General features: G+C 34.1%; 2 long non-coding RNA genes across 5 annotated transcripts in view; one reads left to right on the forward strand and one right to left on the reverse strand.

Moving 5' to 3' along the window:
• LOC141555912 (uncharacterized) overlaps positions 1–3,175 on the reverse strand; it is a 41,486-nt gene extending 38,311 nt beyond the window's left edge. For both annotated transcript variants that reach the window (XR_012486382.1, XR_012486381.1), the window contains exons 1-2: positions 3,032–3,175; positions 2,342–2,435 (exon numbers count right to left, since the gene is read on the reverse strand). This is a non-coding gene — a long non-coding RNA (uncharacterized LOC141555912). The remainder of the gene's footprint in view (positions 1–2,341; positions 2,436–3,031) is intronic.
• The window catches only part of LOC141555913 (uncharacterized), a 47,258-nt gene that overhangs the window by 4,534 nt on the left and 23,130 nt on the right, over positions 1–19,594 (forward strand). The window lies entirely within an intron of this gene.

A 19,594-nucleotide genomic window follows, 5' to 3' on the forward strand; every position in this document is an offset into this window, starting at 1 on the left:
GCATATTTTCTTTGGAAAATTATATGAAAAGGGATCAGAGAATCCCTGGAGTGACAGAGATGTCTCACAGTGGAGTGGTACTATGGAAGGCTGAAGATTATAGAATCTAGAAAGGACCTGGACTCAAATTCCAACTCTTTCATCTATTATATGTTTTCAGCTTCCTCATCTATAGTATGAGGATTTTGAATTAGATTAAGAGTGTCAATATTAAACAAAATAAGTTTAAAAATACAATTAAATATGAATAATATTAATATGTATTTAAGTCAGTATGCATCTATAATCAACATGCATGGTTTAGTGGCCCTTGCTTCTAATTTGAGTTCATCACCACTATACCAGATAGCCACTGAGGAGTTTTCTGGTGCTCTAGCTGTGATCTAGAATAGGGCTTCTTAAGCTTTTTCCACTTGCAACCCCCTTTTTGCCTAAATTTTTTTTTACATGATCCTGGATACACAGGTATGTAAATTAGGCAAACACAGCAAATATTTACTGATAATAAATCATAATTTCACAACTCCGCTACATTCCCATATAGTAACACAAATTTAAGAAGCTAGGACCTAGAGAACTAGCAAGTGACCTCATTTCAGGAAAGGAGAAAAACATATTTATTAGACATGTAGAAGTATTACCCTAGTAATTGGCACATAATAGGCACTTAATTAAATCCTCATTGATTAACTGATTAAAAGCTGGTGACATAAGGTTTTTTGTTTTTTGTGTGTGTGTGCCCTGGCATTGAGGATATTTATAAAGTAATTTTTCACAAAGAGGACACTAGAATCTAGGGAATCAGAGCAGACTTCAGAGAATTTAAGACTTGAACTGAACTTTTATAGAAAGTAGAGATAAAGAGAGAGAATATTCCAGACATGGAAAGGGCAAAGATATGGAGCTAGGATATGGAATGTTTTTTATTGAAGATTTTTTTTTAATTTTCAACTCCTCTTTCCCCTATCTGTTCCCCAGATAGCAACTAATCCAATATATGTTAAACATGGTAAAAAATATATATATGTTAAATCCAATAGAGGCATGCATATTTATATAATTATCTTGCTACACCGAGAAAAATCAGATCAAAAAGGAAAAAATGAGAAAGAAAATAAAAGTCAAGCAAACAACAACAAAAAGAGTGAAAATCCTATGTTGTGATCCACCCTCAGTTCCCAGTCCTCCCTCTGAGTATAGATGCCTCTCATCATCACAAGATCATTGGAATTGGCTTCAATCATCTCACTGTTGAAAAGAGCCATGTCCATCAGAATTGATCATCATATAATCTACTTGATTATATGATATACAATGATCCCCTGGTTCTACTCATTCAACAGGGAATTTTGTTATGTGGAGAATAGAAAATAAGGACCAGAAAGTTCCAGATTAGTTGGAACTTCAAATTTATGAAGAAGAGTAATCTTTATTAAAGCTAGAAAGGTTTATTGAAGTCAAAGTAGGGGCCCAGCTATTCTCTAAGAGTCCTTGTTAAGGAGCCCATAACAAATTAATGACAGCAGAATGAATTGTTCAGCCAGAGCAACTTTTGAAAACAATAGAAGGTATAAATGGAATTATGACAATGGCAGAGGAGTGTATATATATATATATATATATATATATATACACTCTGATAAAATTGAAAATAATCACAATAATTACAACAAACATTGATTAAATGAATTAAAGTTAGTGAAGAATTTTAAATATATCTTCTCATCAAGCTTCAAACAAGGACTCTTTGAGATAGATATTATTCTGGTTCTTTTTATTCACTCTCTTATAGGCATTGGCTTCTCCAATGAGAATATAAAGTCCTTGAGAGCAAGGACTATCTTACCTATATGTATCTTCAATGTTTAGCACATTTTCTATGGCTAAGACTGAATGAGGAAGCCATTAATATAAGTAATTCTGGATGAGAAAACTTTTTTTTCAATACAATTGAGCACCTGCCCTTTAACTTACAATCATAGATAATATCATGAGGGCATCAAGAGGTTAACTGACTTGCCTACATAATAAGTGTCTGAGGCCAAATTTGAATATAGGTATTCCTGACTCCAAGGCTTATCTACTGTTCTACCTAACTGCTGGGTAGGAGTTCAAAAGTTACTACTCTGGGAATATGGACTCCAAAGAAAATTTTAACATGGCAATCATTCAACATCTATAACTAGTCCATGATAACAAATTTTCAAGAGGCCAAGTTATTTGTTCAAAATCATGTAAACAGAGATATCTCTTCTTATTTAGTGTCAGACAAAAGCTTTCTAAATGATTCCCCTTCCTGTTTTCCTGGGCATTGGGTCTGAGAACTGAATATCTGACTCACTCTTTGTGAAGCTCCAGAGGGTGAAATTATATAATTCTCCACAGGTATTTTGGCAACTCCTTCCGACATTTGACTTTCTGCTCATCTCTATCTCCTAGTGAAGAGAAAAGACAAATCTTCCTTCATAAGATTCAAGCTTCAGGAGTGGACAGAATTTGTTGACAAAAGAACTTTGGTTCCCCTTCTCTCTTATACCATAGAGATATTTCAAAGCAGAAAACAAATGAACTTCTGCTGATAAATTCAATATTTTACTCTCAGAGAAAGTAAGGCACAAACTCTCTCATAATGAACCCCTTTAGTGAGTTTGCTCCTCTAAGGGGTACAGAAGATTTGAAAGGACACTTACTGAAAATATCCCTTTGTCACTGGTGATTTTTCTCCAGATGTGAAGAACTCAACCCAATTTGTTCAAGCAAAGTAAACAATCAACAAAGACTCTGGAGTCTTGAGTCAAAATCTTGAAACTAAATCCTGTATAATCTTGGACAAGTTATTTAACTCTCAAGACATATTTTCTCATCAATAAAAGAGAGATAACAATATGCCTTATAAGATTGTTGTGAGACTCAAGCAAAGAAATCAATCTAAAGCATTTTGAAATTTTAAAAGTGCTATGTAAATGTTAGCTATTATTATTATGACCAATATTTCACATTTATATAATTATGAATAGTTTAGAAATCTGACCTCAGAAGCTTTGAAGTTGTATGATCCTGGGAACATCAGTTGCCTCAATTTTGCCATCTATAAAACGAGCCAGAGAAGGGAATGGCAAACCACTCCAGTATCTTTGTCAAGAAAACCCCAGATGAAGTAACAAGAGATTCAGACACGACTGAAACAATGCAACAACAACCAAATAGTTTATAAAACAGTAGGGTCAGGAAGACCTGAATTCAAACAACCTTAGGCATTAGACTCTGGGCAAGTCACTTGTTTTCTGCTTCAGTTTTGTCATCTATAAAATGGGATAAGATCAGCACCTGTTTTCCAAGGTTATTGTGAAAAGGAAATGAGATAATAAATTGTGAAGTACTTAATACAGTACCTTTTACATAGTAACTACTATATAAATGTAGTTTATATAGCACAGTATGTGGTACATAATAACTGCTATATAAATGTTACTTAATATTATTATAACTTGACTTTCAGAAGTCAGTTACTCTCTGCTTCAATTTTGTCAAGTGTAAAATTGGATAATAATAGCACCTAGATGCCAAGATTATTGTAAGGAGGGAATAAGATAATACATTGTGAAACACTAAGCACAATGCCTGGTACATAGTAACTGCTATATAAATGTTATTTACTATTGTTATTACTTAACTTTGGTCAAGTGAGTTAACCTTGACCCATCTTAGTTTCCTTAACTGTAAAATCATTATGAACAGTATCACTCCTCAGGTTGTGATGAGAACAAAATGAGATATTTACAAAAACAGGACCTGGCACATAGAAGGCATATAATAAGTGCCTGTTTCTTTTCTCATTCTGTTCAATTAAAGAAATAAAAAGACACAGAAAAGGTACAAAACTTTGCTCTAATATCATACAGCTAATATCATATCATTGCAGGACTCAGGTCATGTGACTCAACCCAAAGAGCTTTTAGCCAGACAGCTTGCTCTTTTAGGATCATAGAATTAAGAGCCAAAAGGAATTTTAAAGGATCTAATCCTCTAATTTTATAGATAAGGAAATTGAGCCTCAAAAAGGGAAATACTTTGCCTATGGTCCCATACCTGGACTAGAATTCAGACATTCTAGAACAATCTGATATTCATCATTATACTTCCCTTCCTGCTCCACTGACATTAACCAACCAGAACTGTTCTAATACAGCTATGATCTAGTACCTGCTGTTATTGGGAGATCATTTGGCCAGTTGTAGCTGGTGGTGCAGTGAATAGGGCTCTGGAAATGGAATCATGGAGACTGAGTTTAAATCTGACCTCAGACACTTTCCAGTCATTTAACTTCATTTTCCTTAACTCTACAAAATGAAAATTTTAATAGCACTTACCTCTGAGGATCACATGAGATATTTGTAAAAAGCAACTAGCAAATAGTAGGTTCTGTATACATACTTATTCCCTTTCCCCTTGTAATTCCTGTGTATTGATATCAAAGGAATCTTTTTATTAACCAAAAAGTAGCAGGACCAACCAAAGATAGAGAAAAGTAGAAATACCATGGAATGGTGTTTAGAGCATTCTAGGTGTAATCCTGATAGACAAATCTCTTTTGGTTCCTATTCCCTAAATTGGCCCCATGCCAGGTGGTATAGAGAACAAATGCATGTCATAGACTAGGCTAGAAAAAGGGTATACACAGGAAATATGCCATTGTCTAATAGTGTATGCGTATATAACACTTTAAATTCTGCAGTGTACTTTCCTCAAAATAATTCTGTGAAATAAAACAAGTATTATTATATCTGTTTTACAGATGTGGAAATTGAGGCAACTGACAGGGGCATGGAGATGGGTAGAAAACTAAGATTTCTAAATCCAAAGTTGAGTATGATTCTATTACAACATACTGCAATATTTTTACCATCTCAGTGTTATATTTCCTTCTCTTTCTCTCCCTGTCTCTGTCTGTTTCTTTCTCTGTCTCTTTCTCTCTATCTCTCTTTTTCTGTCTTTCTCTTTTTTCTCTTTCCAACCCTATCTCTCTCTCTCTCTCTCTCTCTCTCTCTCTCTCTCTCTCTCTCTCTCTCTCTCTCTCTCTCTCTCTCTCTCTGTATAAATATATATATATGCTTTTGTCTCTATCTTTAGAAACAACAAATTTTGTTTGTTCAATTGTCAGTTTTTTTTCAAATCAAAGATGGGGAAAAGATGCTTATTATTCACACACACATACACACAAACACACACACACACACACACACACACACACGCGCGCACGCACACACATACACACATGACCTTCTATAGAAGTGGAGTAATAGAGCAGAGATGCCAAAGAGGAAAAAAAAAAGAATAATATTAGTCCCAGGAAGAAAAATTATATATAAAAACAAAGGGATTAGATGACATCATTGTTCTCAGTTGCTCTGGAGAAAAGGAATGTTGGAAAGTAAATGGCAAATTCTTGTCCTAAGGGACAGAAGACAAGTTGAAAACCTGTTACCATTAACCATGCAAGTCTAGCAGGGCTTAATCTCACCAAATACAGTTCTAACCTTAACTAAATACAGGTAAATACCTTTGTGTTTATTCACCTATCATCTGTTTTCCATCTGTGCACAAGATAACTGTAAAGAAGAAAATAGTTAAGGATGACTTATTGAACCAATTTCAAATATGGTCTAAATTGTTTCTCATACTTAGGCCCTTTGGAAAGCATTCAATAACTTTCCCACACCAATTATACTAGTGGCTTGAAGTATTCAAGAGTCTCCCAAAATAGACCTCCATAACAGCAATTGTCCTAGAAGAATATAATATGCCCAATCAATTTGTAAATTTGAAAATTTAGCATTCAAGAAGTTCTTTATATTCTTGGATAATTTACTTACAGTTAGGATGTTATCAAAAAAAATCTCAAATTTTCAGCACTATTCTTTGATTCTGATTAACTGAATTGTGTGTTTTTACAATTTTATTTGTGAAAAAACTTATAAAATTATTTATTAAAACTCTCAAGTTTAAATAATGTCAAGAAGTACTCTGCTTAAAGACAATAGATTTTATAAAACAAGAAGGGAGGAGAGGGAAACTGAAAGTGCTTCATCAGTCTGTTAAGTTACTCCCAATTTCTGCCTAACCCATTCATATTTCTATCTCCAAATTTTATATATAATCTTCCTAACTTGCCATGAATAGTTTTCTTGGAATTGGACCCTTCCTGGGTTTATTTATGACTGAGACTTCTGACAACCCTGATATCAAAAGCTTGTTAAGTGCTCAGACTACTCACTAGGGTTTGAAAATCATTTCTATAATTGCCTTCTTTCAAGACCTGCTGCTTCATTCTTTACAGGCTATGGTATGAGAGAAAGAGAGACAGACAGACAGACAGAAACAGAGAGAGATCTTTATTTATATCTTTACTTATATGACCATATATGTATATTTATATAATTATATCTCTCTATCTCCCTTTATATATCTATCTCTATCTCTTCTCTGTATATCTATATACTTCTGTCATTTCTCTCAGACAGAAATAGGTAACAATAATTCCAATGGTAGTGATTACTTAAACTTTAGAAATTCTTTTGTGGCCTGAAACTTATAATTTGGTCTTTGATACTACTGCTGCTTAATGAAGTTCTATCTTAACCTTTAAAGAGACAATTGAATCAATCAATCAATTACCTCCTCCACTTTAAGTAAATGTTATGATGATAACTTTATAAGAAAAGAAAATAACTTCTCATTAAACTCAATCAATCATAGATTGTAGAAGTGAAGTGAAATATAAGGGAAGAAAAAGTTCCTTATTGAATTTGATGTCCTTGAATATCATTGAATGGGAAGCCAAAATAGCAACAATCTACTTAAACTCTCTCAAACCCTTTCAAACAACTTTAAAATAATTTCTCAAATACAATTTTGGAGTGGCAGAACCAGCAGAAAATTAAAGTGAGAAATTTTTCCATCCTTAGAGCTCAACTTTAACATAAATTTCAAAGTTAAAGAAAAAATCGGTATGGAAAATGAACAGACAACAACTGAAACAACAATAAAAAGGAATTGACCAGAAAAGCATCTGTGGTGGCAGGGAAGACTAAAACACAAACTCAGAAAACAATAATGTTGAAAATCCATAGAACTGATTCCTCAAAGAAAATGCTAATTGGACACAAGACCAATAAGAATTCCTGGAATAGTTAAAGAAAGAAATGAGAGGGGGCAGATAGGTGGTGCAATGGATAGAGGACCAGCCTTGAATTCAGGAGGACCAGAGTTCAAATCTGGTCTCAGATACTTAACACTTCCTACCTGTGTGACACTGGGCAAGTCACTTAACCCCAGCCTCGGGGGCAGGGGGGAGGGGCAAGAAAGAAATGAGGATGATAGAGGAAAAATTGGAGGGGGGAATGAGTGATGTTAGAAGATTATGATCAAAGAATTTGATCTTTGGAAATTGGAAAGAGACACAAAAATTCACTGAAGTAAATAACACAAAAACAGACTAGGTCTAATGGACTAAATTGATTTTTTAAAAAGCATAAAGAGAACACCTTAAAACATAGAATTCATCAAATGGAAAAAGAGGTCCAAAATTCAGAACATAATTTTCTACAAATTAGAACTGGGCGAGTGGAAGCTAATAACTCCAAGGGACATCAAGAAAAAATAAAACCAAGTGAAGATAATGAAAAAATAGAATGAAATGTAAAATATCTCATTAGAAAAACAACTAAGCTAGAAAATATATCAAGGACGAGTCACTTAAGAATTATAGGACTCAGAGCAGCTAGATGACATAGTGGATAGAGCACCAGACCTGAAGTCAGGAGAACCCAAGTTCAAATCTGACCTCAGACACTTAACACTTCCTACCTATGTGATCCTGGGCAAGTAATTGCCAATTTACCCCAATTGCCTTTGGGGGAGGGGGAAGAAGAATTATTGAATTCTCTGAAAACCATGATGAAAAACAAAAAACAAAAAAGAACCTAGACATCATATTTCAAGAAATTATCAAGGAAAATTGCCCTAGTATTCTAGAACCAGAGGGTAAAATAGAAATTGAAAGATTCCACCAATTATCTCCTGAAAGAGATCCCAAAATGAAAATTCTCAGGAATATTATAGTCTAATTCCATAGCCCTCAGGTCAAGGAGAAAATATTGCAAGCAGCCAGAAAAAAAAAACAATTGAAATATTGTAAAGCCACAGTCAAGACCACACAAAATTTAGTAGTTTCCATTTTAAAGGAGTGGAGGACTTTGAATATAATATTCTGGAAGGCAAAGGAACTAAGATTATAATCAAGAAAAACCTACTCACAAAACTGAGTATAATCTTTCCAGGGCTGGGTAGGGAATTAATATTTAATGAAATAAAGGACTTTTAAGGATTCTTGAAGAAAAGACCAGAGTTGAATAAAAAATATGATATTCAAACACAAGATTCAAGAGTGCTATAAAAAGGTAAGCATGGAAGAGTAATCATAAGAGATTCATGTTTACATTCCTATCTTTATTAGGGTAGTTCAAAAGAGGGATTCTACGTAGACAAAAACATGAGTGCTAAGCTTTCAAACTTACAAATTGATAGGTTATGTTGGATTCTTTTAGGACATCAGATGCAATCTAGACATCATATTTCTTAGCTTGGGAGACACTTGAATACTTCAAACCAGTCCCAAGATGAAGGGTGAGGATTGGGGGTAGAAATTGGGGTAGCTGATTCATTGCCTTTGAAAGGCCTAGCTATAAAAACAATTTAAGCCATATTAGAATTTCTTTCAATAAGTTATCCTTACTATTTTCTTCTCTGGGGTTATTTCTTGTCTACAAATAGAGAACAAAAGATGAGAGGTAAATACAAAGGTATTTACCTCTAAATATATGTTTACCAAATGCTCATTCCTTTCTCCTATAATGATTTGGCTTCCTCTACCATGTTCTGAGTATTACAATTTGTTTTTAAAATATTTATTTAATTGAATTAATCATAAAATAATTGAATAAATTGAATTTAACTGATTCCTTCAGTTTTTCCCTTTTCTGGAATATTTCATGCCAGAACCTTCTTCCATAATACAACCCTGCTACCTCCTTCTCTACTACATTAGAAGAGGAAAGTCAATCATTGAAGATTCTAATCATCTGCATAAACTTACCAGTTGTTCTCAGCATCCTTAACATGCTCTGTTGCATAGTGATGATACAGTATTCCCGCTTAGTGGAAGAGGGTCAAGAACTTAATATTATTACTCATGTACAAACTCTTCTGAAATGTCATCATTGATTTCCTTCTCCTGAAATGTTCAGAAGACCATTATAATTATACTATTCTGGGTTTCATTTCTTCTCTTTTCTTGCATGTCTTATTTTGCAAATGTCAGTTGCTACCTTTATTGGCAAGGAATGAGAAAGGAACGAAACTCCCTTATTTTTGAGGTAAGGGGCTGCTTTGCTTTTTTTTTCCCTTTTGCACTTGTATCCCCTGTTTCTTCTCCTTAGATGCCTTTATTTAAACCACATAGAATTGACTTAAAAGACAATGAAGATAGAAGGTGGTCTAGTTCCTCTGCAAAAACCTTTTTAATTTCCAAACCCACTGTATGACAATAGAATAACATAAGTAGCACCTCAAAATTCATATGCAATTCTCTCATTTGAAGTTATTATTCAACTGTTATCATAGCTCAATGGCCTGCACTCAAGTTTTCAGTTTTACCCATCAGCAATTGGTTCAAAACAAAGGCATTTAATGAAACAGGATAGTAAGAAATGTAACAATAAAATATTTTCTCTTTAACTCTAGGACACATTCTTCCAGAAATATACAAGCTAGCAATGGGAAGTTTATACACACAGGACACCCACATGGAGGACACCCATATGAAGAAAATATGTTCAAAGCTTAATGACATATAGAATACACAGACAGTAAAACACATATGGACAATGTAAGAGAAACATGTGGTTAGGGTCATGAATGATGGGTGTGATCCTTTGATGCTACTGGGTTGTCAATTTTTTTAAACAATATCATTCCACTGTTCCCCTTGGACCTCCTTCTTATTAGTATTCATAGTGTGTATCTTCTATCAGATAGGTGTTCTCTACCAAGCATTGCTCTTTGCTGGTCTCACAAGACTGCTTCTTAACATTGCTTTTCTGGCCCAGTAGTAACTGTCACTGTCAAAATTGCTCCACTAGACACAAAATTGTTGAACTCCTCTTTCTTTCCAATTTCTCATTTCAGTAGAGAATCTATGTTTTCCTTGAAGGAAGATGAGTTGATTCTGGTATCACTCTTTTACTTGATACCTATAGTTCCCCCCCCAGTTCCTATCCTTTATTAGTATAACTCTTTTAGAAATATAAAAGAAAAAAAAACTGTTACCTTAGTCCTGTTCTCTTAAGGAATAATGCTTTTTTTTTCAGATCCTTGACTAGAAAGGACTTTTCTCTCTAGGAATCTTTGTTCCCCATGTCAAGTTCTCTAGAATGTAAAGTAAAACTGTTCCTACCTAACTGATGACCTTAGGCTCATTTACTATTTTTGAACTGTATTTTCTGGTCATTGAGGCCTGACTCTCTGCCAGATACCATTCTTTAATGTGAGATTTGAAAGTCCACATATAATTCTCTCTATTTAACTTGAAATAGCTCAACTTAGATCATAATTTCCAAGAGCTCTGTGGTTATGGTTCCCCTTAGTTTATAAATTTCAAGATTCTTTTGTGTCCCATATAAAATGATTGGTAGATGAAGCATTACTAAGTAATAAGGTTAATATATTCTGTCCCATGTCCATCAATTGGAGAACGGCTGAACAAATTGTGATATATAATTATGATGCAATTTTTTTGTGCAATAAGAAATGATATGGGAAATGGGTTCAGAAAAATCTGAGGTGATTTACATGAACTGCTGTAAAGTGAAGTGAACAGAACCAGAACATCAAACACAGTGACAGCAATATTGTAACAATGATCAACTGGGAAAGACTTAGCCACTCTAATTAAGAGAATGATCTAAAATAATTTCAAAGGACTCATGATTTTTAAAAAATGCTATGCCTCCAGAGTGAGACTGATGACTTCTGAGTGAAAACTTTTTCTTGTTCTTGGTGATGGTGATGATGGTGGTGGTGGCTTTGCAATATGGGTGATATGGAAATATGTTTTGCATGATTTTTCAAGAATATTAGGTATCATGTTACTTGACTTCTCTCAGTGAGTAGAAAGAGGGTGGCAGGAGGGAAAGACCTTGAAACTCAATTTTTTTTTTAATTTTAAAAGATAACATTTTGAAAAAGAACTAGCATTTAATTATCTAAACCCATTCATTCTCAGACTCAAAAATAGCTAAATTAGAAAATCTTTTTCAAGCTATGAGCTTTCTTTGCATGTGATTTTATACATTATAGGTACTCAACAATGAACTCAACAAGAACAGACATTGTGTTGTATAATAATAATAATTATGTAGTGCTTTAAGATTTGCAAAATATTTTATAAATATTATTTCATTTTACCCTTACAACAAATCTGAACAATAGATGTTATTGTTATCTCCATTTATGGATGATGAAACTGAGGAACAGAATGGTAAAGTAACTTGTCCAAAGTAGCATGGCTAGAAAGTGTTTGAAGCTAAATTTGAACTCAGGACTTCTTGATTCCATGTCCAAGACTGTCTATTCTTCCTCCTAACTGCCATGTGGACTTTATAATCTCCTCCAAGACCTAGCATAGTATGCTGACCATGGTAACTAATTAAAATTGGTTGTGTTCCTTTTGTTTACACCTTACAATTAGTTAAAATTAGTTGTATGGGAACTCTGCAAAGAAAACCCCCTCTAGTAAGGAAGATCAGCTACTGTTCTGCAACTTCTGGCTCTTTTTTCTGCCAAGAAATTAAATGACTTGTCCAGCTCACAATCTATTGGAGTTTATTGTAAATTGAATTTATTTCCTTTTGGCCACTGATGGAAATGAGAAGGCACAGAAAACAATGACCACTTGTATTTCCCCATATACACATATCCAATTCTTCCTGACCAAACTATTGACTTCAAAACTTCCCAAGTTTACCCCATTCATCAGTAAGTACCTAAATACTCCAGTGGTTTATCTAGTAAACTGAGTTACATGATTAATTCATTAATTCCAGAAAATAAAAAGAAATGGGAAAAAACAAATACAAGTAAGTTGAAGCATTGCTTTAGCCTTACTGGTGGCTGGCAAGGATAATAATAATAATTGTACAAAGCCAGGAAATCATTTTTGGAAAGCCAGGAACAGAAAACAGGAAAGGCAGAGCTTCTATTCACTCTCATTTCAAAGTTCCTCTCTCATGTTGTTGGGCCATTGAGGATAATCCTAGTTTGTTGGAATTTTTGTAGAGTCTGAGTCTAAGAATTAGACATCAGGATCTGGCATTTGGGGTTGAAAGGTCCTGGACTTTGATTCCTTCTGGAGTCAAACAAAAGTCTTTAGAACCAGACATACTGTTCTCTAACCAATCAAAGAAATTATAAGATCACAGAATCATAGATTTAGAGCAGTTAAATGGAGCAAGGAATAGAAATATAAAGCTGTCAAGATCTGAGTTCAAATATGACCTCAGGTATTTACTAACTGTGTGACTCTGGAAAACACACTTAATTATCTATCACTGGCCTCAGTTTCCTCATCTGCAGAATTGTCGTAAAAATAATAGTACTCATCTCATAAAGCTATTGAATACTTCATTTTACAGATGAGGAAACTGAGATCCAAAGAGACTCATTGAACCTGCTTAAGTTCTCACAGATAAGAATCAGCAGAAATAGAATATAAATCAAAGTTCTCCAATTCTTACAGGCTCATTGCACATTACTTATTTCCTCTTGCTCTAGGTTCTTACAAAACCATCCTAGTAATGTTCCCTATACTAGACCACTTTTTGTCTCAATTCTTACCCAGTTCTTAGTCATTAAATGGGTATTGACTTAAATAAACTGAGACCTGGAGACCTGAGAAAGATCTTAATTTTAAAAGGACAATGTCACCTACTGCATCCTGGGTCATCACCAGTCATCTTAACTTTTATTCTGCCACTGAACTTTGATGACGCTGGAGAAGAGAGTAAGACAGATGACTTTCCACAATTCTGCCTCACTCATATTCAATATACCTGTTAGTCAAGACATCTTGGAAAGTCAGTTTAACATTTGACAATATACCTCTCTATTTGTGTCTTGTTGTTGTTGACTTTCCAAGAAAAAAAAATGTTAATGACAAACTTTGAAATTTAATCTGAATTTTTAGTGTTTTCGTCTCACTTTTTTAAATCTAAAAATCAACTAAACAATAGCCAGGTCCTCATATGTAGCATTTGCCCATTTTTGAGATGTAAATACTCACACTGAAAATTTGACAATTAATTCTCATAAGTCAGTCCAAGTTGATTCCCATACACCTTTGCCTGTATGTGCTATACCACCTTCCAAATGTGTACCTCTGATTGAGTCTAGAACATACACTTATTTTCACCTCTACTTTTAGACTCTTAATTTCCTTAAAGTCTTAGCTCAAGTACTACCTCCTACAAAAGGTCTTTTTTAACCTCTGAATTTTTTGTCTTCTATCATATTACTTTGTGTGCTTTTAAAAAATAAATTACCTATGCTTTAATTCTTATGTTCTCCTCACTCCAGGAGAATACAAATTTCTTGAGAGAAGAAGCTATTGTATTTTTGTATCCCAGGATCTAGTGCAGTACCCAGCAGACAGTTGTTTTTGTTATTATTGATCCTTCATTTTCAAAGACCAATGACTTGGTAATATATTGACTTGATGTAAATTGGATTTAAGTAAGGAAAAGTTTCACAAAGGTATCAAAATCACTCTCTCTTGTAGAGTTATTGTAATCCAATGTCAAGACAAAAATCAAAATGATGGCAGTGGCTTGAGGTACACTGGATGACCTTAGCATCTTTGATACCTGACCAAACTTTAAGCACTCCATAGAATTTGCTTCAACTGCCTTCATGACTATTCTCATCTGCCCATTCTGCATAGCACACAATAGCTATTTAATAAATAACTTAATTAAATTTTTAGAAAACCAACTTAGATAATCTTCTGTATATCCCATTAAAGTTCAACTCCAGTAATTCCTCATGGCATGAACGTAATACTGCATTAAGAAAGACAATGACAATGGAAGGGTAGCTAGGTAGCATTATGGAGAGAGTACCTGACCTAAAGTTAGGAAGACTCATTGTCATCAGTTCAATTCTGTCCTCAAATATTTTCTATGTGACCTTGGACAAATCATTAAATGGGATAACAAATAGTAGGACATGACTGACAAACAACTGAACAATTGAATGCCAATGAAACTTTTTTTTTTAATTAAAGCTTTTTATTTTTCAAAACATATGTATGGATAACTCTTTGACATTAACTCTTGTAGAACTTTGTGTTCTGATTCCCCCACTTCTCCCATCCCTTTCCCTAGATGTCAAGTAGTCCAATATGTGTTAAGCATGGTAGAAATATATGTTAAATCCAATTCATGCATTCATATTTATACAATTATCTTCCTGCACAAGAAAAATCAAATCAAACCAGAAAAATAAATGAGAAAGAAAATAAAACGCAAGCAAATAACAACAAAGAGAGTGAAAATGTTATGTTGTGAACCATACAATCCTCTTTCTGGGTGTAGATGGTTGTCTTCATCACAAGATCATTGGAACTGATCTGCATCATCTCATTATTGAAGAGAGCCATGTCCATCAGAATTGATTGTCATATGTTCGTCTTGTTGCCATGTACAACGATCTCCTTGTTCTGTTCATTTCACTTCGCATTAGTTCATGTAAGTTTCTCCAAGCCTCTCTGAAATCATCCTGCTTATTATTTCTTATATAACAACAATATTCCAAAACATTCATACACTATAACTTATTCAGCCATTCTCTAATTGATAGGCATCTGCTCAGTTTCCAGTTTCTTGCCACTACAACAAAGGCTGCCACAAACATTTTTGCACATGTGGGTCCCTTTCCCTCTTTAAGATCTCTTTGGGATATAAGCCCAGGAGAAACACTGTTGGGTCAAAAGGTATGCACAGTTTGATAATTCTTTGAGAATAGTTCAAAATTGCTCTCCAGAATGGTTGGATCCATTCGCAATTCCACCAACAATGTATGCTAATGAATCTTTAAGTAAGGACCCAACAATCCAAAAAACAGTTGAGCCAAATTGAAAAAGGCTGATTATTAGAAACTCATCTATCAAGCACCTAAAATTATCAAACCTGAAACTGTATTATAAAGCAGTAGTCATCAAAACCATTTGGTACTAGCTAAGAAATAGTGGTGGATCAGGGGAATAGATTAGGTACACAATAATCAAGACCTATAGTAATCTGGTATTTGATAAAACCTCAAACTCTATTTTCTATTTTATATATATATATATATATATATATATATATATATATATAACTCACTATTTGACAAAAATTGCTGGGAAAACTAGAAAATGATGTTGGAAACTTGACATTGACCTATATCTCACACCCCATACCAAAATAAGATCAAAATGGGTACATGATTTTGGGATAAAGGATGATAACTTAAATTAGGAGAGCAGGAGATACCTATCAGATTTTTGGAGAAGGGAGGAATTTATGACCAAAGAAGAACTAGAGAACATTATGAAAGGCAAAATGGACAACTTTATTTACATTAAATTAAAAAGGTTTTACCCAAACAAAACCAACAGAAACAAGATTAAAAGGGAAGTACAAAAGCTGGGGGAAATTTTTATAGCTTGTATTTCTGATAAAGGTCTCATTTTTTAAATATATAAAGAATGTGGCAAATTTATAAGAACACAAGTCATTCCACATTTGATAAATACTCAAAGGATTTCATGAAATTAAAGCCATTTATTATTATATGAAAAAATGCTCTAAATGACTTGATTAGAGAAATGCAAATTAAAACAGCTCTGAGGTATCACCTCACATCTCTCAGATTGGCTAAGAGACAGAAAAAATAATGATGAATATTGGAGGGGATGTGGGAAAACTGGGATACTAATGCATTATTGATGAAGTCGTGAAATGTTTCAATTATTCTGGAGAACAATCTGGAATTATGCCCAAAGAGCTATAAAACTATACATATCCTTTGATCCAGCAGTGCCATTACTGTGTCTGTGTCCCAAGGAAATCAAAAAGGAGTGGAAAGGACCCACAGGTGCAAAAATGTTTGTAGCAACTCTTTTTATGATAGCAAAGAGGAAAATGAATAAATGTCCATCAGTTGGGGAATGGCTGAACAAGTTGTGGTATATGACGATAATGGAATATTATTGTTCTATTGATGAACAAGCTAATTTTAGAAAGGCCTGGAAAGATTCATGTAAATTGATGCTGAGCAAAACAATCAGAACCAAGAATACATTGTATACAATAACAACAAGAATGTGTGATGATCAACTATGAAAGAGTTGATTCTCCTCAGTGGTTCAGTGACTCAAAGCAATCCCAATACACTTTGGACAGAAAATACCATCTGCATCCACAAAAAGAATTGTTGAGACTGAATGTAAATCAAAATATGCTATGTTAACTTTTTCCCTGTTTTTTTTTTAATCTCTCCCATGGTATTTCCCCTTTGTTCTTATTTTTTCTCCCAACATGATTCATAAAGCAATGTATTTTAAAAATAAATAATTTTTTTAAAAGAAACTTATTTATCAGTTGATGACAATAGTAATTCTCAGAGATCTAAGACATCTTAAAATGAGGAAGGGATTCGAATGAGTATCCATAGAAAGAAAACCTATACTTTAGGAAGCAACCTAGTACAATAGAATCAGCACTTCTCTAAAGTCAGAAGACCTCCATTAAAATCCTGACTTTTGTACTAATCACTTGTATGAGGCAAATCACTTTACAAAACTGAGGGTCAGTTTCTTCATGGACAGAAAAAAATAAATTGGATTCTGTGAGTCTGAACTCCCTTCCAGAGCTGAATCTGTGATCCTATAATTAATATGTGGGTCTTTTAAAGCAGTAAAGTATCAAGATTAGGAAAGTTAGCAATCCAATTTTACCCTTAATATTAACAAAGTATAACTTCAATTCAATTTCTATCTATATCTCTGGCTCATACTCATTTACTTGGAAGACATCTTTAATGACCAGTTGGTGACTAGAGGATGTCATACAGATTTCCCAAACTGTATTCAATGAAACCCAAATACATTAGCATAAATATTATTTCCATGAGAAAATATCAAATGTGATTAAATTACCAAGCACGGTTTCAGAGAACTGATGATGAAATATGTTATCCATTAACTGATACAGAAGTAATGGTACAAAATGATACAGAATAATTTTGGACATAGTCCAATGTTGATATTTGTTTTGCTTAACTAGGTGTCATGATTGCAAGGATTTTGTTTATCTAAATTTTTTTCAACAATGGGGATACAAGAAAAAGTTAAATTTTTGTTCACTGAAAAAAATTAAAATACTAAACATGAAATTAGTTATCAAAGTACTTATTGTTTGGTAAGAAAATCTACATAATTTATTCTTCTCTGCTCCAAAATGTCCTTGATTCCTTTTGTCCAAGACATATCCCATACTTAAAATCTCTTGGACCAGGATTTTTGACTTCTGGTTTTCTATGTCCTGCTCATTGTATATGGCAAAATCATTTGGTGAAAATAATGGCCTCATGTAATTGGAAATCCTACATAAGATTTATAAGAGAAAAGAAGAGGCACATGGAAACAATCAAAAATGTTGAGATCAGAGGATAAAAGACTAAGGCCCAGCAGCATCTTGTGAATATTAAACCTAACTTTCATGTAGAATTTTATAGCTACAAAGCATTTAACACACAGTGTCTTACTTATTTGATTCTTACAACAACCTTGCCAAAAAGGTAATATGCTCCACTTGGTGGGTAATGACACAGAGGCTTGAAGACCAGTAATTACCAACCCATGGCTCATTCCACTCCAAAACATAGTATCCCTTGTTGACACTTCATTAAGGAAAGTCAGCCCTGGGGAGTTTTACGTATTCCCAGAAGGTAGAATTGGAATTTTTTTTTTATTCTTTCCCCTTTGACTCACATATGCTATCCAGAAGCCCCTAAATCCACTAAAACATTTATTAAGAATCTCAGATATCTTAAGGATAATATTCAGACACCAGCATCCCTGGACTACAGTTCCAGATGGTCAGAGGCCCTCTCCTCCATCTGAATCTAACATTTGTATTTGGCATTGACACACACAGTGTCACACAGTGAACAGGGATAGAGACAGAGAGACAGACAGACAGAGACAAAGATACAGACACAGACAGAGGGAGAGAGAAAAAGACAGAAAGAAAGTGTCAGTGAAAAGACACAGAGAAAGACAGAGATAGAAAGTGACAAGCAGATTCAGAGAAAAGGAGATAAGGTCCCAGGGAGAGACACAGATAAACAGAGAGAGAGAGAGAAGAGAGAGAAGATGAAGAGAAGAGAGAGAGAGAGAGAGAGAGAAACAGAGAGAAACAGAGAGAAACAGAGAGAAATGAAGAGAAAAAGAGACAAAGAGAAAGGAGAGATAGACAAAGAAAGGTACAGTCAGAGACAGAGAGAAAGAGAGAGATAGAGACAGAGAAAGACAAGCAGACAGAGATATAGGCACAGGGAGAGACAGAGAGACAGACTGAGACTTCCTTAGAATTCTAATGAGGGCTAGGTTCTTCTCTGAATAATAATTTTAAATACATAAAATGCACCTTGTAGGATTATAAAGGAAACCAATCAAAATGAGATAAAGATGTAACTTTTTTCCCATCCAAGTTCACTGAGTCCCTGAAGGCTCCAGATAACTAATCCTGGTGCAGAATGTATCCATAGGGAACACTCAGTGGGTCTCCTCTGCAGTTGGGTAATATAGCAGAGAGAGCCCTGGATCTAGAATCAGGAAGAGCTGAATTTGTATCCTGCTTCAGATACTTATTGTTGTATTACCCTGAATAAGTCACAACCTCTTATAACCTAAGTTTTTTCATCTGCAGAATGAAGGCAATAATAGTCCCTCCTAAGGTTATTGTGAGGACAAAACAAGAAAAAAAATTAGAAATCTCTTTGCAAGCTTTAAAACACAATTTAAATGCTATTATTATTGTGCCATGCCAAAAGAGTCACCAATCTTAAACTCCATGCAGTCAGATCCTGGGACCTTTTTTTTTTTTTTTTCTTTCTCTTGAATCTGAATGATTGATCTTATATTTGTGTATCATATTTTGCAATAGGTTGCAAAGGACAGTTGACTAGATCAGAGATTCCATTAAATGTGGTCCTCTACATTAAATACTCTTGCATATTCTACTAAACATAATCAAAGAATAAAAATGGAATGAAAAAAATGTTAAACAAAATGGCATGACCACTCATGATCCCAGAGAGCTGATGCTGAAGAATGCTTCCCACCTCTTTAGATTCAGTTTCTATAACATGAATTGTCTTGTCCTAAACACTTGATTCAGATCTTTTTCCTATTGAGCATCCTTGCAAAGCATAAAGA

Source organism: Sminthopsis crassicaudata, chromosome 2, assembly GCF_048593235.1.
Source record: "Sminthopsis crassicaudata isolate SCR6 chromosome 2, ASM4859323v1, whole genome shotgun sequence".
Lineage (NCBI taxonomy): Eukaryota > Metazoa > Chordata > Mammalia > Dasyuromorphia > Dasyuridae > Sminthopsis > Sminthopsis crassicaudata.